Source organism: Erpetoichthys calabaricus, chromosome 14 (genome assembly GCF_900747795.2).
Source record: "Erpetoichthys calabaricus chromosome 14, fErpCal1.3, whole genome shotgun sequence".
Lineage (NCBI taxonomy): Eukaryota > Metazoa > Chordata > Cladistia > Polypteriformes > Polypteridae > Erpetoichthys > Erpetoichthys calabaricus.
In genome coordinates, this window is record NC_041407.2 from 110,072,793 (window position 1) to 110,086,330 (window position 13,538).

Consider the following 13,538-nt stretch of genomic DNA (forward strand, 5'->3'; position numbering starts at 1 on the left):
TTCCTAACTTCACTCCGCAGTAGTGCCACTCACAATATGGCGGTGACGCCTGCGCCTTCACTCCGCAGTAGTGCCACTCACAATATGGCAGTGACGCCTGCGCCTTCACTCCGCAGTAGTGCAACTCACAATATGGCGGTGACGCCTGCGCCTTCACTCCGCAGTAGTGCCACTCACAATATGGCGGTGACGCCTGCGCCTTCACTCCGCAGTAGTGCAACTCACAATATGGCGGTGACGCCTGCGCCTTCACTCCGCAGTAGTGCCACTCACAATATGGCGGTGACGCCTGCGCCTTCACTCCGCAGTAGTGCCACTCACAATATGGCAGTGACGCCTGCGCCTTCACTCCGCAGTAGTGCAACTCACAATATGGCGGTGACGCCTGCGCCTTCACTCCGCAGTAGTGCCACTCACAATATGGCAGTGACGCCTGCGCCTTCACTCCGCAGTAGTGCAACTCACAATATGGCGGTGACGCCTGCGCCTTCACTCCGCAGTAGTGCCACTCACAATATGGCGGTGACGCCTGCGCCTTCACTCCGCAGTAGTGCCACTCACAATATGGCGGTGACGCCTGCGCCTTCACGCCGCAGTAGTGCCACTCACAATATGGCGGTGACGCCTGCGCCTTCACGCCGCAGTAGTGCCACTCACAATATGGCGGTGACGCCTGCGCCTTCACTCCGCAGTAGTGCCACTCACAATATGGCGGTGACGCCTGCGCCTTCACTCCGCAGTAGTGCCACTCACAATATGGCGGTGACGCCTGCGCCTTCACTCCGCAGTAGTGCCACTCACAATATGGCGGTGACGCCTGCGCCTTCACGCCGCAGTAGTGCCACTCACAATATGGCGGTGACGCCTGCGCCTTCACGCCGCAGTAGTGCCACTCACAATATGGCGGTGACGCCTGCGCCTTCACGCCGCAGTAGTGCCACTCACAATATGGCGGTGACGCCTGCGCCTTCACGCCGCAGTAGTGCCACTCACAATATGGCGGTGACGCCTGCGCCTTCACTCCGCAGTAGTGCCACTCACAATATGGCGGTGACGCCTGCGCCTTCTCTCCGCAGTAGTGCCACTCACAATATGGCGGTGACGCCTGCGCCTTCACTCCGCAGTAGTGCCACTCACAATATGGCGGTGACGCCTGCGCCTTCACTCCGCAGTAGTGCCACTCACAATATGGCGGTGACGCCTGCACCTTCACTCCGCAGTAGTGCCACTCACAATATGGCGGTGACGCCTGCGCTTTCCGTACTATGTCGGGTTTCACTATGCTGTGTAGGCGCCTTTGCCTTTCGTACTTTCCCGCGCCTTCTGTTCTATCTTTGTGGACCTGTGGGCCTCCGTAGCCTCTTCCGTTTGAATCTGGGCTGCAGCGCAGAATCCTCTTTTTTGTGTGGCCGTGTCGGTAGTCGTTAGCTATGGGCATGTTGTTTCTTCATTTCTCATTCACGTCAAGAGCTCTTTCGTGTTTGAGCGGTGACTCCTTCGTGCGCGGTGGATCACACTTCGCTGGCGATTTATGAGATGCGCGCTGTCGGCGCCTGCGCACTATGTCTCCTGCGTCCATCGCCGTGTACCTGGGTCCGTGCCTTCCGGTTTACCATTCTCGGTTAGTAATATGGATATTACACCATCCTATCCAATCAACGGGTCTGAATACGGTGACGTTGCCGTACGCCTGCTAGAGGGCCCTAGTGACACCAACTCAAAATCTGATTGGTTGAAGCAACGGTTTATTCAACATTTATTTTGTGTTAGAGGGCCTGCAGAACGGATTGTGAAGGCCTCCTGGCAGACTTCATTGACTTTGACCCTGCCTGGCAACAAATGATGGCTGAAATGTGATTGGTTAAATGCTTTAATACGAAAATACATGTCTGGAAGCAGCACAGCCATCGGAAAAGCTATGAAAGGGAGCGGACAGACTGTTTGGAATTATTTAATAAGTATTCGTGGACAAAATATAATTAACATCAGTTTGTGATTCAGATATTTTTTTAGGCCAGCAGAGAAGGCCTTGCAGACCCTGACGGCCCACCACTGCAACGTCCAAATGTAGAAATGAAATCCCAGTACAGTAATTCAACAGTACCCACGACTCCATAAAAAAACTTCATAATAAAAAGCAGCCCATAAGTAGCCCCTTAACCCCTAAGTCTTCGTGATAAAGGTACCGCAGATCAACACGATACAATACATTGACACATAAGTAAAGTAAGACAACTGTAGCTATGCAGTATGTCCCATAATTCACAGCAAGTAAAAAAGGCAGCAGCAGATAGTTGAGTTCATGAGGCTACTGAAACAAAATGCAAAGTGATGTTGTATTCATCAGTGTAATGGCATCCAAGAAGAAGCCGCTCTTCAACCTGGCAGTGCCAACCCGTGAGCTGCACAATCTCCTGCCTGACTTGGGGGGCAACACTCCACATGCAGGATGAGTGACACCTTCCAGAATGGAGGAGGCCTTACTTTTGCACCTGCTGAGGTAAATGTCCTTGATGGTGTGTGGGCTGCTGCCGATGATCCACCGGCTGTAGTGCTCTGTTGCCGAGCAGCTGCTATACCACCCCATAACACGGGGCGGGGGTGAGTTTGCTCTCTGCCACACACTTGTAGAAGGAGGTCAGAATGGAGGGGCACAGACCAGCCCCCTTCAGCCTCCTGAAGAAGTAGAGGCGTTGGTGGGCTTTCTTTACCAGACAGGCCCCATTGTAGCTCCAGGAGATGTCATTTGTAATATGCACCCCCAGGTATTTCGATTTCAGCCACTTCTCCATTGGCGTAAAGGGGGGAGAGGAGGGAGGGTGCCAGTCTGCCCAAATTCCACAATCATCTCCTTTGCTGTCAGGTGGCATAGCAGGGATGTTGAGCGGTCTGTGTGTTAAAACCTGCACGTCTGTGTGGTGGTCTGTCAGCTGGAAGTGAGCAGATGTGCTGGTCTCTTGGCTTGTTTTCCTTCTCTGAACTGATGCTGCACACTCATTCCAGGTATGGACATCGGCTTTGATTCTCTCCCTCCATTGCTGCCTCAGTGATGTGCCTCATCCTTTGACTGCACAGTTCTTACCCCAGCTCTGCTTCACACACCTATCCTGGGGGTCAGCGTCAGCACAATCTCTCAAATTGTTCTTCCAGCCCTGCCAAGCCAATGCACATATGGAGATGGAGAAGCATGGGTGAAGCCGCAGAGGTAGCAGTCTCTCAGCCGTCAAACCTGTACTGAGATCTGGGATCCCAGCCTTGAGATTCCCCAGTGACTCCTCAGAAGAGCCAAGCAGGTCTGTTGTGGTTGGCACACTGCAAAACTACGTGGTGGGTCTTACCCTCACCTCACTTCTGACATCATCATAGCACTGGTGACAAGTGCATTGCTTAACAGCGGTTAGCATTCTGGGCACAGGTACCTGACTGACTGGTCAGGAGTACCTCAGCCAAGCTTCAGCTCCATCATGCCTGCTGCACTGGAAGCCGTAAAATCGAATGACGTGGCACCACATCAATACTGGACTGCCAATACTGATGCTCTGTGTAAAAAAGGACAGAGCCGACTATACTTCCTTAGAAGGCTGGCGTCCTTCAACATCTGCAATAAGATGCTGCAGATATTCTGCCAGACGGTTGTGGTGAGCGCCCTCTTCTACGCGGTGGTGTGCTGGGCAGGCAGCATAAAGAAGAGGGACACCTCAGGCCTGGACAAACTGGTGAGGAAGGCAGGCTCTACTGTAGGCATGGAGCTGGACAGTCTGACATCTGTGGCAGAGCGACGGGCGCTGAGCAGACTCCTGTCAATCATGGAGAATCCACTGCATCCACTGATCATCTCCAGACAGAGGAGCAGCTTCAGCGACAGACTGAGGAGATCGGTCCTCCGCCAAACTATACGACTCTTCAGTTCCACCGGGGGGGGGGGGTAAACGTTAACATTATACAAAGTTATTGTCTGTCTGAATACCTGCATTGTTATCACTCGCTAATTTAATATTGTTATTATCAGTGTGCTGCTGTGGAGTATGGGAATTAATAAAGTATCTATCTATCTATCTATCTATCTATCTATCTATCTATCTATCTATCTATCTATTATATAGCGCCTTTCACTCTATCTATCTATCTATCTATCTATCTATCTATCTATCTATCTATTATATAGCGCCTTTCACTCTATCTATCTATCTATCTATCTATCTATCTATCTATCTATCTATCTATCTATCTATCTATTATTTAGTGCCTTTCATATCTATCTATCTATCTATCTATCTATCTATCTATCTATCTATCTATCTATCTATCTATCTATCTGTCTATCTATTTTATAGTGCCTTTCATATCTATCTATCTATCTATCTATCTATCTATCTATCTATCTATCTATCTATCTATCTATCTATTATATAGCGCCTTTCATATCTATCTATCTATCTATCTATCTATTATATAGCGTCTTTCATATCTATCTATCTATCTATCTATCTATCTATCTATCTATCTATCTATTATATAGCACCTTTCACTCTATCTATCTATTATATAGTGCCTTTCACTCTATCTATCTATCTATCTATTATATAGCGCCTTTCACTCTATCTATCTATCTATCTATCTATTATATAGTGCCTTTCATATCTATCTATCTATCTATCTATTATATAGCGCCTTTCATATCTATCTATCTATCTATCTATCTATCTATCTATCTATCTATCTATCTATTATATAGCGCCTTTCATATCTATCTATCTATCTATCTATCTATCTATCTATCTATCTATCTATTATATAGCGCCTTTCATATCTATCTATCTATCTATCTATCTATCTATCTATCTATCTATCTATCTATCTATTATATAGCGCCTTTCACTCTATCTATCTATCTATCTATCTATCTATCTATCTATCTATCTATTATATAGTGCCTTTCATATCTATCTATCTATCTATCTATCTATCTATCTATCTATCTATCTATCTATTATATATAGCGCCTTTCATATCTATCTATCTATCTATCTATCTATCTATCTATCTATCTATCTATTATATAGCACCTTTCATATCTATCTATCTATCTATCTATCTATCTATCTATCTATCTATCTATCTATCTATTATATAGCGCCTTTCATATCTATCTATCTATCTATCTATCTATCTATCTATCTATCTTTCTATCTATCTATCTATCTATCTATTATATAGCGCCTTTCATATCTATCTATCTATCTATCTATCTATCTATCTATCTATCTATTATATAGCGCCTTTCATATCTATCTATCTATCTATCTATCTATCTATCTATCTATCTATCTATCTATCTATCTATCTATCTATTATATAGCGCCTTTCATATCTATCTATCTATCTATCTATCTATCTATCTATCTATCTATCTATCTATCTATCTATCTATCTATCTATCTATCTATCTACATCGACTTTCCGTACATGCCAACATAGAGAGACAATTTGCAGCATTGTTCGGTTTTCCTAATGTAACCGACTGCCCTCATCTTATATACAAACGTCTACGCGTGAAAGTGTGTGCGTCTGTCTGTCCGGCCCGGGGTTGGGGTAAAGGCTCCACCTCAGAGGGAACAGAAACTCACTTGGCCGCTAATACACGAGCGATGCGAGCACGTCGGCAATACGAATCCTCCTAGGAGAGAGACACCCAGAGTCGCTCCTTTCAATTACCTGACATCTCTACATTTCAGTTTTGTTTTCCTGACGATTTCGATAGTTTCTAGGACCCTGGGCTTCTTACAGCGCGGCCTCACACAGCTAGTATTGAAATAAGAGCACCAAGTGAGAGCGACGCTGCTTTTGTTAAATGTAGAAGTTGCATTCAATTGATGCACAAGTCACCTGTGATGCCAAGACGACACTGACACACATCACGTATTGGTGGCCTGGGTCAGCCCGTGACTCATTTGCTTTGAGTAGCTTTGGCAGACATGATGTTGCTACACATTGATGGCTGGCTTGTTGGTGAGGTAACTGGCAGAGCTCTCAGTGTTTCATATGGCCTGTACCAATCATGTCATTATATGTGCCAGGGGATGGTGGCCACATGTTCCAATGCTGGCACCTTGTGTCTTTCCCAGATCCTCAGAATTCAGATTGTGGAGCGCACCACACAACTCCTCAAATGGTGGTGGTGGTGTCTCGATGTGCCAGGTGGGAGGCTGCTCTACCAGCCAATGAAGGGCTGCCATGTTGTGCCTGCATATGCATGAGGTCGATTAGCATAGCCCATATATGGTTGTCTCAGGGCGGCCATCGGGCCGGGATTGAGGTGTATTCACATACGCACATTTCCAAGATGATTGTGATTTATAAAAGTAAATTACATTGAAAGGTGTGTATGCCAGGTTTGATAAATAGGATTTATTTTTAACGCATGAATATTTCCACAGGGCGGCACGGTGGTACAGTGGTAGCGCTGCTGCCTCACAGTTAGGAGTTTGCTTCTAGGGTCCTCCCTGTGTGGAGTTTGCATGTTCTCCCCGTATCTGTGTGAGTTTCCTCCCACAGTCCAAAGACACGCAGGTTAGGTGCATTGATGATCCTAAATTGTCCTTGGTGTGTGTGTGTGTGCCCTGCGGTGGGCTGGCGCTCTGCCCAGGATTTGTTCCTGCCTTGCGCCCTGTGTTGGCTGGGATTGGCTCCAGCAGACCCCTGTGACCCTGTAGTTAGGATACAGCGGGTTGGATAATGGATGGATGGATGGATGGATGGAATATTTCCACATCTGAGTTTTACAGATGAGAACCCAAGTCTCTTTTTTGCTCATAACAATCCATGGACACCCACGTGCCCGTAAAACAGGCATCGACTGCCAAAGATCCAAATGATTCAATGTCGGCAGTGTGGTATACAGTACATCGCTTTTCCTTTCCGGTTAAACAACAGCTCATCAATTTATTCCTTGTGTGGCCTAAAATCACACCAGGAGTGCTGCAATGGGCTTTAACAGGTTCAGCGCAGTGGTATTTCTACTTGAAGAGGCCATCAGACTCTGGAGTGACATAAATGGGACTGACACCATCGATGAACCAGTCAGTGTCTATCTGGGGACTTCCTTACCAAAGGCGCTGATGAAGGGGATCACGTCGCCGCTGCCACTATTTCATTTATGTTAGGTAGAATGCCCAAAGGGGACTGGGTGGTCTCGTGGCCTGGAACCCCTACAGATTTTATTTTTTTCTCCAGCCTTCTGGAGTTTTTTTTTGTTTTTTCTGTCCACCCTGGCCATCGGACCTTACTCCTTTCTATGTTAACTAATGTTGTAATTAATGTATTTTAATTTCTTATTTTGTCTTTTATTTTTCTTCTCTTCATTATGTAAAGCACTTTGAGCTACTTTTTGTATGAAAATGTGCTATAGAAATAAATGTTGTTGTTGTTGTTGTTCCTCGTCACATGTATCATAGCATTCAGCACCAAATGATCTGCGCTATGAATGCCGTCATAGATTTAAATTCATTTTCGCTGCCAGTGTCCCGCTTATTTCATGGAGTAGATAACCAGTCTGCTCTGCTAACAGCCCACTATATAGGTCAGCGTGTTATGATCTCTGATTTTCAGAATTGTATTGGGCACGTTCTAGCAGAGTTGTGTCACACATGTGCGATTGGGAGACAGCTGAAGGGCCTAAACGATAGTAACCCCACGCCAGACCAGGGGGCAGCGGGGTGCGCTGACTGTGTCTCTCAATCTCTTGCAGACCATCCACGGGAAATCCCGCAGGGTACCAGCGCCATTGATGATGTCACTTCCGGTCCTGGCACCGACGAAGACGCCACGTCTGGCCTCCGATGACATCACTTCCAGTTCCGGCCCTGATGACGTCATTTCCTTTACTGGCCTTTAAAGCCTCAATAACATCAGTTCTGTTTTGGACTCGAATCTGTTCAAATGAACTCATTTTTGCAGCCGTGGAACAATATATGGGTGGCTGCCCCAAACCTTCATGATGTCTGTGACTCATTCTTGTGACCCCTGTAAATGCCCGTAACAGAATAAGTTACAAATATTTGGTATCCCTTGCCCTGCGTGTGCCTTTCCTGTGTATGTGTGTGTGTGTGTGTGTGTCTGACCCTCTCCTCACCGGCGCTCCTTTTCTCTTTTGTTCTCCTTCTCAGATTCTCGTTATTTTTGAGATGCCTGCCAACTTTTATACTTCCCGTCTTTGACGGCGACTCTCTCAGCCTGCCTCATATACCGTGTGATGGAAAACCTGGGTGTCAGCGAGCCCCAAACCCGAAACACGAACACACAAAGTGTCCCAGGTTGAAATTATTAACCAAATTTTTCCTCACAATACCTCAAAGTGGCACAAGCATGGGTTTTCTTTCCGTCTCTCTCCACAATACGTCTCTTCTTCTCACCGCACTGCCCTCCTCCAATCGACTGTTGCTCTATTTCCTCCCAGCTCCGACTCGCCTGGATAAGGCAAAGTGGTCCCTTTTATTGAGGACCTGGGAGTACTTCTGGCGCCAGGGCCACTGCCCAATGTTAGCACTTCCAGGGCATGCGGAAGTCCCATTTTAGGGAGCGCATCTCTCTGCGGTACCCCCTTGTGGCACCCACAGACCCCAGCAGGGCTGTGTTGCCGTACTACGCCTCCCAGCATGCCCCACTGGAACTGTACTGGGCACTGATGATATTCGAGGCCGCTACCATCTAGCGTGCTGGGGGAGGAAAAAGTCCCTAGCAACATCTTCCACATCCGGTTGGCTGTCCATCCATCCTTTCTGGCCCTCTTTTCCAGGTCTGATCCCCTTCTCCACCCTGGCCGGGACACCTGTGTGCCTGCTAGGAGCCTCCCAGTTGGGTAAGGAGCCATCCCCTCTTCTGGCCGGGGTGCCCATCCAGCCCATGTGGCATTTACAGCCGTTTCTCCTCCTCGTGTGTCTAACACTTGCATTTCATCAAAGGCAAACTGACCAATCACAGCAAAGCCAAACTGGCCAATCAGATTGCTCTAAGAGACAGGACACACACACACACACACACACAGATCTTAGTGATTTATTAAATGGTAGATTTTGGGGTTTTGAGACCCAAAGATTCCAAATCTGAGTCTTGTTTTATATTTTTTGCACCTTAATAAAGTTTAACATTTCTATAAATGTTCCTGAGATGCCATTTTTGTTTTTTCTCTTGTCACACACATGCGCTTGGGAGACAGCTGAAGGGCCTGAATGAAAGTAATTCCACACCAGACCAGGCGGTGGCGGTGTGCACTAACTCTTTTTCTCACTTTCCTGCAGACCGTTCAGGGGAAATTCCGCCTGACCCCAATGATGTCACGTCCGGTTCTGGGGACCCCGATGATGTCTCTTCCAGTCGCGAACCCATGGATGTAGACCCTTACAGTTCCGCCCCTTTTGATGACATCACATCCGGATCCGAACCAATAGAGGAGGACCCTTGAGGTTCTTCCCTAGATGACCTCATTTCCTGTTCTGGCCTTTAAAGCTGTCATCTTACCTCCATAACTTCAGTTCCGTATTGAACTCAAACCTACGCACATCAGTGGCATAACTGATACCCTTTTGCAGCCAGGGAACATTAGACGTGTGGCTGCCCCAAACCTTTCTTCGACTTTTTTGCGACACTCTGTTCTGTGGATCGGGCAGCACGGTGGCGCAGTGGATAGTGTTGCTGCCTCGCAGTTGGGGGACCTGGAGACCTGGGTTCGCTTCCTGGGTCCTCCCTGTGTGGAGTTTGCATGTTCTCCCCGTTTCTGTGTGGGTTTCCTCCGGGCGCTCCGGTTTCCTCCCACAGTCCAAAGACATGCAGGTTAGGTGGTGTCCCAGATGGATGAGGACCCTACCCAGCCGGGACGCCTGGATGGTCCCCGTGATGGACAATACTTGCCCTGGGGCACAAGGGGGCAGCCGCCGGGTCTGCTTATGGGCCACTGGACCGGACTTCGGACATTTATCCCTACCGGAAGACGTGGTCACCACCAGGGGGCGCCCAGACAGTTGTGAAGTCCCGGATGGCGGCACTTCCGCCACACCAGGAAGTGCTGCCGGAAGAATTCCCAGGGGCACCCGGAGTGCTTCCAGGGACTCTCTGGAATCTTCCGCCACACCAGGAAGTGTCATCAAGGGGAGCACCTGGAGCTCATCCGGGTCAGTATATAAGGGACCGCCTCCCTCCAGAAGAAGAGCCAGAGTTGGGAGGAAGGAGACGAAGCTTGTGAGGAGGGGAGAGGCGGTGAGAAAGAGAAAGAGAAAGAAGAAAGAGTGTGAGGAGGAAGGCATTGTGGTGCGGAAAGAAATAAAAGAAGTGTGTTTTGGACATTCTGGTGTCTGTCTGTCTGTGACCGGGGGTGTGCTTTCCACAGTGGATTGGCGATTCTAAATTGGCCCTAGTGTGTGCTTGGTGTGTGGCTGTGTTTGTGTGTGTCCTGAGGTGGGTTGGCACCCTGCCCGGGATTGGTTCCTGCCTTGTGCCCTGTGTTGGCTGGGATTGGCTCCAGCAGACCCCCGTGACCCTGTGTTCGGATTCAGCGGGTTGGAAAATGGATGGATGTTCTGTGGATCACATTGTCTTGATGCGTCCTCCTGTCGCTGCAGATGTGTTTACAAAGCTCACGACTCAAGGATTTAAAGGTTGGCTCGAGCAACCATGTTTTATGGACTTAGCCTCGAATTACCGAGTGAAGGACTGGTCTCTTTGATCTTTTTCTTAGTTAACAAATCCTTGCTCTTCCCTTTCTTGACTTTGGATTTTTGGTTTTGACAAAAGAACATTTTTGTTGTCTTCCCAGTTTCTGATCTCTTGCTCTCAGTTCTGACTTCTGATGTTATGGTTACATTCCCAGTTTGTCTGAAAGATAAGACTGACTTTCATTTCCAACGTCAGCTTGCTTTTTGACTCTCAGTCCTTACATGAACATTTTTATTGCGTCCCTGTGAGGCGGTACACGGGGATGTCACCATTACCACTTATAAACAGCTTTTGAAGGTACTGATAGGACTAGTAGTCCAGCTATAGCAAGTGCATGGAAAAGTAAACCAGTGACAGGGTTATGGGTGCCCAAGGTGCTCTGATGCACATGCGGAGTGAAGGCCAGCCTGACTGGTCCAACACCACAAAAGAGCCACTGGAGCAGACCATGAGAGAAAAGTATCAGAACACACAGTGCATCGCAGGCCGGTCAGAGTGCCCATGCTGACCCACCACTAAAAGTGCCCACAATGGGCACATAAGCATCAGAACTGGACTGTGGAGCAATGTTGGAGAAGGTGGTCTGGTCTGATGATTTCCGTTTACTTTTAGATCATATGGACAGCCGGGTGCGTGTGCGTCATTTACCAGGGGACGAGATGGCAGCAGGATGCACCATGGGAAGAATGAAAGCCGGCAGAGACAGGAGGATGCAGGCAGTGATGGTGTGGTGATTAAGGCTTTAGACTTCAAACTCTGAGACTGTGGGTTCAATGCCCGCCATTGACACAGTATGACCCTGAGAAAGTCCCTTGACCTGCCTGTTCTCCAATTGGAAAACCAAAAAGAAATGTGACCAATCATAAGTGTTGTAAGTCTTCTTGGATAAAGGCAACAGCCAAATAAGTAAATCTGGGCAATATTGTACTGGAAAAAACTTGGGCGCTGGCATTCATGAGGATGATACTTTAACACGTATCACCTACCTAAAGATGGTTCATGGTCAATCACTGATGGCAGCGGCCTCTTTCAGTAAGGTAACGTGCCCTGCTATGCTGCAAAACCTGTTCAGCTAATAGTCTGAGGAACATGACGAAGGGTTCAAGGGGTTCACTTGGCCTTCAAATTCCCCAGATCTCCATTCGATGCTGGGCAAACAAGTCCTCACCATGGAGGTCCCACCTCACAACTTACAGGATTTACAGGATCTGCTGCTAACTTCTTAGTGCACAGGACTCCATTAGAGGTCTCCTGGAGTCCATGCCTTGAGTAGTCAGCACATGGGGGACCTGCACTACTGTATATTAGGTGAGTTATTTTAATGTCATGGATAATCGATGAAGATGAAAGTGAACAGACAGAGCTGACATTTGTACAATCGTGGCCAAAAATTTTCAGAATGACACAAATCTGAATTTTCACAAAGTTTCCTGCGTCAAGTTTTATGATGGCAATTTGCATCTCTTCCAGAATGTTCTGACGAGTGATCAGATGAATTGCAATGAATTGCAAAGTCCCACTTTGCCATGAAAATGAACTTCATCCCAAAAAACCACAGCAAGTCAACCCTGCCACCAAAGGACCTGCTGACGTCATCTCAGTGATCCTCTCGTTAACTCAGTTGAGACAAGCACAAGGCTGGAGGTCACTCTGATTGAATTACAATAGAGAGGTGAAGAAGGGTCAGGGCGCCCAAGAAAGTCCAGCAAGTGCCAGGACCGTCTTCTAAAGTTGATTCAGTTGCGGGCACCACCAAGGCAGAGCTTGCTCAGGAATGGCAGCAGACAGGTGTGAGTGAGGCAAAGACTTTTGGAGGATGGCCTGCTGGGTGTCAAGAAGGGCAGCAAAGAAGCCAAGAAAAACATCAGAGACAGACTGATATTCTGGGATTGGACTGCTGAGGACTGCTGGGGTCAAGTCATCATCTTTGATGAATACCCTTTCTGAGTGTTTGAAGCATCCAGAAAAAAGAAAAGGTGAGCGGTGCAAACATCAGTCCTGTGTCAGGCCAACAGTAAAGCATCCTGAGACCATTCATGTCAGCCAAGACAGTGCAGGGCTCAGAACACAGCCCTGAATAAAGAATGGGACCAAAACATCCTCTGAGAGCAACTTCTGCCAACCATCCAAGAACAGTTTGGTGACCAACATGAGGGAGCACTGGGCCATAAGACAAAAGTGAGAACTGAATGGCTTAGGGAACAAAACATCGAAATTTGCGGTCCATGGCCAGGAAACTCCCCAGTGGCCAATTGTGGTCAATCCTCAAGAGGTGGGTGGACAAACAAAAACCCCCAAATTCTGACCAACTCCAAGCACTGATATTGATCTTGAATACACAATGGGCAGTCGGAAAATTGAGAGTCCACCTTATGAAAAGGATTTAGGAGTCATAGTGGACTCTAAGCTATCAACTGCCAGATGGTGTTCAGAAGCGATTAAGAAGGCTAACAGACTGTCAGGTTATATAGCACCTTGATGTGTGGAGTACAAGTCACAGGAGGGTCTGCTCAGGCTTTATAACACACTGGTGAGGCCTCATCTGGAGTCCTGGGTGCAGTTTGGGTCTCCATAAAGACATAGCAGCACTAGAGAAGGTCCAGAGAAGAGCGACTAGGGTGATTGAGGACTACAGGGGATGAGTTATGAGGAAAGATTAAAAGAGCTGAGCCTTAAGGGAGAGGAAGAGGAGACCTGACTGAAGTGTACAAAATAATGAAGGGAATTAGTCCAGTGGATCGAGACGGTGACTTTAAAATGAGTTCATCAAGAACACCAGGACAATGTTGGAAACTTGTGAAGGGAAAATTTTGCACAAACATCAGGTTTTT